The following is a 9,464-nucleotide window of genomic DNA, read 5'->3' as shown; positions in this document are numbered from 1 at the left end:
TTATTGTTTCTTTAAGTATTCAAATCTCCAGAACCCTCCAGTTTATCTTGTTTATTTTCATGTCTATAAATTAAAAAAAACAGTCTATTTTTATAAATTGGTGTGAGATTTCTTGAGACTCATATTTGTTTCTTATTTGGTTGTTTTGGTGGTGTGTAAATGCTTTACACTAGTTCCTTTGTTGAAGCCTGACTGCTTGAAGCTACAATAACCAAGGGTTGAGCTAAGGTTTGGCAAACAAGCATGAGTGGACACAAAACAGGGCTGTGATTTTATTGCATAGTGAGGTCTCACAACCACACCATATAATAAACCACATTTTCTCACACCCTCCCTTGGAGCCTGGACAAATGACTGTGGCCTTGAGCAGCTCGCTTTTCGGGGACTGTATTTACTTTTTGTTTATGCGCTTGACTGGATTGCATGTGTTTTGCAGCTGTCTCCTTAGTGTGCTTCTCTTACTCTCTCCATGCTGCTCTGTCACCCGTGTGCTTCTTCCCTGTCCCCCTCCATGATTCGCTTGTCGTCTTGTGCTCCACCCGCCCATGTGCCTTTCTTGCCTGTGTGCGTCTAACCCCTCCCAGCTTCAAATGCTCTGCCACTCTCTCGCACATTTGCTTTTCTACCCACCCTATGTGCTCCGTTTGCTCTTCCATTTTTAGGTCGAGCCTAGAGTCAGCGTGCATGCACTGCTCTGCGAGGCATGCTGTTTTCCATATCAGGAGTTTGGCCACGCCCACCACCTTTTAGTTGGTTGTTTCCTGTGCCTTTCGAACTACCATTCGTTTGTTTGATGAAGGGTGCCATTTGTCCCTCCTTCGGGTGTGTTTGTCACGCTCATGGTGAACGACCCTCTTACATGGGTGATTTCGCTTTAGGCCACTTCAGACTTGAGGCGCACTCTTTTTTTAAATGTGTTTTTGGCTGGAACACAACTGCTTGTGCTTTCAGATGCTGCTCGCTTGTGTTTTGTTTACATTTGTTTTTTGGTCGGAACAGTAGCGGTCGCATCTCTACCTGACAGCCACTGTCGCAGCTTTACTTAAGTTTGCGATCACCCCGAAACTATGGCAGGCTTCTCTTTTTAAAAGGAACACTTTACTGCCCTGCCCCACTTTGCCTTTCTCCTGGTCACTTTCCTTCGCTCCTTTTCCAGATATCTATTGCATTCTATAGGATGTCCTACTATTTCCAGTTGTGCTGCAGTCATCAGTCTCTGTCCTTTAACATAACATAACATGTGTATTTGTAAATGAGAGGGTATACTCAATGAGAGGGTTGGCCAGTTGTTATACGAACAGAAAATAACTGCCAAACTTTCACTTTCGTTCTGATTCTCCCTACTGGGTCAGTGCAGTCTGGCATGACCGACTAGCATCAGTAATCTGTAGGTGGCAGCATTGCCAAAGTATGACAGTTATCTCAACGCACTTTGCTTTTTTTTGGCAGAAAGCAACAAAGAAGTTGGAAACCGAAAGCGAAATTAGTTACCTAAAATTCGTGGGTACTGGATTTGAAAACTAATGTACGATGTTTCAGCACAATGGTAACAGAACTCTTTAGTACTCAGTGCGGCTTTAGGTTAGGCCGATGCGACCTGTGCTGTTGCACTGGGGCCAAGCTGGTATGGGCTGTCTTTGCAGGACAGCCTGAGGTGAGGTGACAACAGAAGAGCTTGGTTGCAGAAATCTTTGTATGCACAACTTTTTTTAGTCAATGATTGCAACGACATCATAACTCTGGTGGTTAATGCACTTGATGGAGAGGCTGCGATTCGTCTAGGCACAGTTGTGACTTGTGATAAAGTGGCTTACAGGGTTGTTTTTTGGCTTGCATGACTAAAGATAATAATAATCAGAATAAGGATTCTGATACATACAGCAGTAATGCACTTTAAAAAAGTGCATTAGCCCTGGCTGCTTCGTGTCCATAAATGTTTCCAAAAGCAAGCATGTATTCCTGAATCAGACTGCATGACCCAGTGTGTAGTAATTGTTAACCCTGGGCAAAGCACTACGCTATGCTAGCATAGTTTGTGAAGTTTGCACTACGTCGCACTACGCGAACTGCACGTAGCACAGTGCAAACACGCTTAGCGTAGTGCAGCGGTCATTTTGTGCTTGCTCGCGGTCCTCAACGTCAAGTTGGTGACCGCGAGCAAGCAACATGACATCCCGGCGAGACTTTTTCCTCATTCGCGATCAGCAACATCAAGTTGCTGATCGCGAGCGTGGAAAATAAACCCTCCCGGCGAGATTCTCGCGACCGCTCGCGATGAGAAACTACCAGTCCGGGTTGAGAAAGCTGCAGCTCGAGTAAAAATCTACTCGAGCAGCAGAAAACTACAGCTCGCACTGTGCAAGATGCCGTTTTCAATGATTGCACAGTACCGGATGCTTGTCCTTTCTTCACCTGGAAGCCCACAGGTTGCCAACTCCTTGTGGTTCTTCAGTGGCAGCAAGGTGGCATTTCATGAAACGTGTAGCATTCTGGGTAATGGACTTGTGGCCGAATGCAGCAGAGACCATGGTTTCCTTGAGTTATGTCCCACTCAATTGGGTTTCATGCATTGGGGTCTGATCTTCAGCTCTGTCATTCTGCCAGCACTGCTCTCCAGGAACCACAAGTGAATTATTTGCCTGATATTTCTTGCTAGCAAATGTCTTAATCTTGGCTTCTGCTGCTTGCTCAGATGATGTGGTGATGTCATGTTCTTCCGGGGCGTCATTCTCCACTTGTGGCAACACTAGTTCTACTGTGCATTTCCCAGTGGAGCCACGTGGTCTGACTCTGAGCGCCTGACAAAGGACTTGTCTGAATGATAACTGGGCTGACTTGGCTCTCTGCACAGCCTTCTTGAAAATGGACATCAACCAATCAGTCAGGCCATTGGACTGAGACCAGAGGGGTGTCATCTTTGTAGGTTTTATTCCAGGGTATTCCACAGATCGGTGCATTTCTCTCCTGAGAATAATGGACTGTTTCGGGAATGCCCCTGGCTGCAAACATCATCAGTACTGGCAGTACGACAGAAGCAGATATGATGAGGCTTGGTGTGCTGTTGGCCACTGCAAATCTTTATCCGTCAACACAAGGGTGTACTGACCAGAAGCCGACAGACGTCTGCTGCTTGTGTGGACCAGATCACATCCAGGATCAGACATTTGGAGCCGCACCAGCATGAAACATTTCCCAATAATTTAACAGAGGTGGTATGTTGTGACGTTTTTGTCCAGAGTATCTGTCCTCTGGAAACAGATCTTATAAAGTCATTTCATGGTGGCCACAATCCTGCAGTGTCTTTTATGTGGTGAGTCTACCACTTTGCATCTCTGTGACCTGGGAATAACTATGCTGGTTCCCCATAAGGGAACCCTCGCTTAGTTTCGCATAACTCCTCCCGTACGCTCTTGCCTGCCAGCAGTTCTCTTTGGACTATGGCTGGGTGTCGATTATTGGTGTTTATGTGTCGCCATCTCTGCTCTATACAAATATATTGACCCAACTTAGCATCTCTCTTGGATCCCCTCACCAGTTCTTCCATGGAGACTCGTTCAGGCATCGATCAATGTAGGACAAGGTTGATATTCTCGTCTCCTAGCAAACCTTTCTCACCCATAACAGGGAGAGAGTGTCTTGACAGATAGTATGCTGGGTTGCAGCCTTTCTCCTCTTATGGACTATCTTGAAATCATATTCTATCAACGGTATCAGCCAAGTCTCTCTTCTTCATGGTACTTTGATCTTCGTGTTTCACATCTCGTACTATTACAACGCGGTCGTTACAACGATCGCGTTGTTAGAACGGAATACCTTTACATCGCAAGTCATTACAATGACTTCCTGTAGGGGGCGTGCTGGACTGAGGAATAGTATTATTCACTATTCCTACTCCAGTTTGGCAACAGCAGGGCAGGTGTTGAATTTAATATCCAATACCTTAGCGCCCTCTGCAGAAAGCCGTTCTAATGACTTGCGATGTAAAGGTATTGCGTACTAACAACGCGGTCATTGTAACAACCACATTGTAAAAGCACTACGTTGTAACAACAGCGTTAGAAACGCTGTTTCCCAGGTCAGAAGTGCTTGGTGATCGGACACAATAAAGAACAGCTTCCCATGTAAAAATGTGATGGTGTTCACCATACCTCTCTACTGTTAGACTCTCCTTCTCCAGTTGGCATAGGTCCTTTCTGTTTGAGTGATACTTTGAGACGTCTGCTATCAGTTGTGATAACCCTCCTCAGACAGTCTCTGCCTGACTTGTGTCTGTACGGCATCCAGATCCGCTGGACTGTCAGCAACAAACAATTCAGTGTATAATTCAGGGTCAAATTAGGCAAGACGATTGACCGACGCCACAGCATCTTTTATGTCTTTGAAAGGTTTTTTTGCACTCTTTAAACCATGTGAACTGCTTTCCTTACTTGCTGAGCTCTGTGAGTAGAGTGAATACAGTGGTGGGAAAGTCGTTGATATTCCTGGAGGAGTAGCTTGCGCACCCTAGGAACGACCTCAGGTGTGCCACACCAGTCATAGTATGAGTGAAAAACAAGGATAACCCTACCTGTTTACGGGCACCAGGGTCAATATCTCATATATGCACAACGTCCCCTGGGACTCAATCTGAGCGTGTGAAACCTCTAGAACATTATGAGGAATCCGCCATCCAGTGTCTCATCATTCTATTACAACAATATCTTATTACTTGAGAAAAAGAAGAAAACAAGGGACTGATAAAGGTTGCTGTCAATAGTATTTATTCATAATTCATATGCAGTGTTCTGTGGATCAGTGAACAAAGTGAAGACGACACCGTGCTCAAGGAACTGAACAAACATTTACACCATATATATATATCAAAAGACACTGTACAATTCCCCCGGTTCTGTACAGAATTTTAAGTGAACATATTAGGACGCTGCGGGTAAATCCTAATGGTATCATTATATCTGGGAACCAAGGGGGGACTTCTTCGATGTTTTGACCTCCTGTTAAAATAGGGTTCTCTTCAGGACCAAGGGCCAGATGTACAACCCTATTTTACATGCACAAACGGGTTTGTGAGCCGTTTGTGAATGCAAAATCTAATAGGGCCATGCACAATCCCTATTTAGCGAGTCGCAATATTTTTGCGACTCGCTAAATAGAAATTGCGAGTTGCTATTAGGAAGGAGCATTCCAATGGCGTCCCTTACTAATAGCAAGTCAGAGGCCTATGTAAGAATGTTTTGCGACCGCAGTTGCGGTCGCAAAACACTCACAATGTACCGCCCTCTTCAAGAGGGTGGTAAAGCGCTCGTAAATGGGAAGGGGCCCCAGGAGACTCCTTCCCCTTTGTGAATACAGGGGAAAATATTTTTTAAGGGCAGGCAGTGGTCCCAGGGACCAATAGCTGCCCTTAAAAAATTCAACAAAACGCGTAATTTTTTTTTTTTTTAAATGCAGCCCGTTTTCCTTTAAGGAAAACGGGCTGCATAAAAAAAACTGGTTTATTTAAAAGCAGTCCCAGACATGGGGGGGCTGCCCAAAACGGGCATGCCAACGCCCCCACCCTAATTAAAATTTGACAAAAAATGTCCTGGCGTCTACTGGGCTAATGGGCTCATTTCAGTTTCGGTTTCTGTGCAATGACGACAGTGCGACATGTGCGCTGATCGTCATGGCACAGAAACCAGGGAGGGGGCCTTGGTAGCTGGGGAAGCTCTTCCCCAGCTCCCAAGTTCACATGGGAATAATAGAAATCCCTCTGCTGTCCGCAGCAGAGGGATTTCATGCCCCTGGCCTCATGACGGAATGGTTCCGTCATGAGCACAGGGGCACCGATGCTCATGACGAAACCATTCCGTCATGAGCATCGAAGGGGTTAATGTGTGACTTATGCATTTTAGTGCAGTGATGCGAACCACCCCACTGAAATATGTTAGTCTAACGCCTGATGGGTGGTACTTGGTAGGGCTGTTACTGACTCTGTATGTGCAACAAATGCTTAACACTATCCCCTGATAAGCCTAAATGCTCAACCACACTACCACAAAAGAGAGCATTAGGGATTATTATTGTTTTAGCCCAAGTAAACCGGTAAGGGTCGCCTGCAGTCTCTGCTGTGTACCTCACTTTGGTGCACTGTATAGTGTGCTGGCTTCCTGCACTGCCCAATGTACCTTCTGCTTGAGTGGCAAAGTTTATTCCTCTGCCTGTTGCCTTGCATATAAACTGAATGAGACTATTTATACAGAAAACTAGTATGGATTTGGAGGGGGATGTGACTTTGGGCGGTTATGATCAAAAACTGGTTTTATGATATGCTCTGGTACTTCTATCAGCAAATGGTCCTATATTCTTGATTTCCTGGAAGAAATACAAAAGCCAAAAGAGACTGTGGTAGTCAAGTGTGCTGGCCACAAGGCTGGTAATAACTTGGTTACGCTGGAAAACAAATATGCACATGAAAATGAAACTGTGAAATCAAGTGAGCAAACTGCAATGCAAGAAACAGAACAAAATGAATCAAGAGAAAGTTATTTTGCAAGGCTCTACCTGAAACTACTGCCAAAATGGAGCCTAAATCACTGATCTTTGTGAGTACATACAACTCCTCATCACTTATGATCAAACGCACTATAAACAAATACTGGCGTATTTTGACGTCAATCCAACTGGCGTTTGACAAGGCACCAAGAGAAATAGAAACATTAGAGATAGACTGGTGCACAGTAACAGTCTACAGGGGAGTACAGACTGCAAGGTAAATCTAATAGATCTACCCCCCATGTGGTAACTGTTCAGTTTGTCCGTTCACTTCCCACTCAAAAACGATTGACCTAGGGCTAACAACCCCCTGGGAACAGAGAGTGGATACATATTGCAACAGCAGTAACGTGATAAACGTAATCTCTTGCACCTGTGGCCTCAAGTACATAGGCATTGTGAGAAGTTAGCCTGGCATATGATGTCCACTAGTTTTAGTGGGCAACTTGCACCAGTCTAATCGACCCTTATTGATGGTGGTTGTAAAGTCAACCTTATAGAAAGCTATCCTAGTGGTAGCATGGACCAGCAGTCATCAGGCTAAGACTTCAGAGAGCGTATTAAGCAAGTTGTTTTTACCAATTATAATCCCTTGAGTATCAAATGAAAGGATACCACACAAGGTATATATCAAATATATATGTATTTACTCTAAACACAACCCCTCTGCACTCTTTATGAGGTCAGAGGTAAAAGTACAATAAAAGTTACTTAATTAGCATACGATAAGTTGTACATTATACGTTTTGCCCTAGGGGCCTCACAAACCATATACTAAAATAGTGATATAAGAACCACATGAGAATTAGAAAGCAGGCCTGGGGCCTGTGGAATCGCTGGGGCTTCTAGGAACAACCAAAGGTTAGGAGGCCCACTGGAGACGCGTGCAGTTTCTAAACACAGCCGCGGGTTACCATTGCCTTTCTATGGGAAACGAACAAGTTACAAATTTACAGTTTAAGGATACTTCCGGATGGACTACGATGAAACCCTTTTAGACTTAGACACTAGGAGGGCCAATACCCTCGAGACTACCAGAGTACTTGTGTAACCTCACCAGGGCTGGACTGGGAACCAAAACCGGCCCTGGCAAAGTGCTTGGCCGGCCCCCCCGCCCCCCGGGCGGGAGGGGGGCGAGCGCTTTGCCAGGGCCGCTTTTCAGCCGATTTTGTTACAGGGCCGATTTTGCAGCTATGCTGCAAAACCGGCTCTGCAACAAAAACGGCCCCCAGGGCCCAAAACCGGCCCCCACCCTTGCGGCCGACCGGGGGATTGCCCGGTGCCCACAACGGCCAGTCCGGGCCTGAACCTCACCCACGGAAACCGGGTGCATAGGTGTCTTTTGGTGTCTGAGTTAGTCGTCGATTTCAATGGAGAGCTGCAATAAGTGCTGCAGGCGACCAGAGGAAAAGTGTCCGGGTGGGTCCAAGGGTGGATCGAAGATATGAAGAACCTGAAAGCAGAAGGGACAGAGTCTGGGCCACTTCCCAGTGACCAGGATGGCTATGGAAAGCTGCCAGCCAATGTCGGGTGATTTCAGGTGAAAAGGTGAAGTTTGTCTCTTCAGCCACGAGGACCAGGAGGCGTCGACGACGACCAGGAGCTGGATTCGAGCTGTCCCATGAAGGATCTAGTTGACTGCGGTGTTGGTATCCGGATTGGACCCAACAAGCCTTGGCAAACGCAACCCACGCTGGATGTTGAGATTGGCTTTGGTGCAGAACAGCAAGGTCTGTAGCGCTTCTCCTTTGTAGGGAAGCTGGAGCAAGCCTGGAACAACCAGGAAAGCAAGTTAGATTCAAAATGGAGTCTTCCGGGGACACACTAGCCAACGGACTAGGAACCGGGAAGACGCGTCGAGCTGAAATGCAAAAGCGGGGCCCACGGGTCACTCGTGGAGTGGGGGCCTCTGAACTTCGGTGCAAATGGTGCTCGGGTCTGGGGCTTCAAGCACCCCAATGCACGACTTCGAGTTACCTCGTGAAGTGAGTGCAGCTTGCAAAATGCAGGATGTCCAGGAATTCCGGTCCCACATCTCTCGTGTCCACCACGGGTCTCAGCTTTGCTGTGATCGAAGGTCAGGGTCAGAGATGTCGGGAAGTCTGTGTCTTGTGTCGCAGATTCTTCAGGATCCGGAGGGAGCCTTGAAAATGCAGACTGGCAAAGTTGCTGTTGGTGCCTGTTTGAACAGGGTGGTCACTCCTTGACCACAAGAGAGATGTCTTCAGTCTTCCAGTCGAAATGGAATGTCGAAGGTCCAGGATATATGTTTCAGAGTTTCATTCAGGGTGATCTAAAGTCCTAGGGACTGGGTTCCTATCCTTATAATAAGTTTAGAATCTGGACTACCTTTAAGGTAATTCCTATGGGTGAAACTGAGAAGGGGTAGTTACACCCTTTTCCCTTTGTCCAGTTTCGCGCCAGAGCTGGGGCAGAGTGCCCCAGCAACCGGTTTGAACTGGGAAATGCATGGAGCACCCAGTGTCCCGTAGGCAGTGTCTGGGAGGCATTCACTTAAAGCAGCACTCCCTGCCCCAATATACAAAAGCCTGCCTGGGGAGGTGCTGGCACCTCCCTGGACGGGAAACCTATTGTCCAAGCTTCCCCTGCCGGAGTTTCATCCAGCAACAGGAGGTCAGACTTGTGTATGTGGCAGCAGCATCCATTTTGTGATGCTTTCTTTGCTATGGTTTTTTTCTTTGTTCTATGGATTCTATTACAGGACCGGAGGCTTCAGATTATGCTTCTCAATCTTTACTGCAAAATCACAGCAGCCAATGAAAATGCATATTTTCATAAATAACAATAAAACAAACGACATTTCCCATGATGACATGTATATAGGCACGCCCCCACAGTCCTTAGAACCCCTAGCGCGCCGCCATCTTCCTCTTTCTTTGCTGCTCACAGCAAGAGATAAGTGCACCTTGTTC

This window comes from Lissotriton helveticus, chromosome 9 (genome assembly GCF_964261635.1).
Source record: "Lissotriton helveticus chromosome 9, aLisHel1.1, whole genome shotgun sequence".
NCBI lineage: Eukaryota > Metazoa > Chordata > Amphibia > Caudata > Salamandridae > Lissotriton > Lissotriton helveticus.
Note: the sequence above shows the minus strand (reverse complement) of the source record.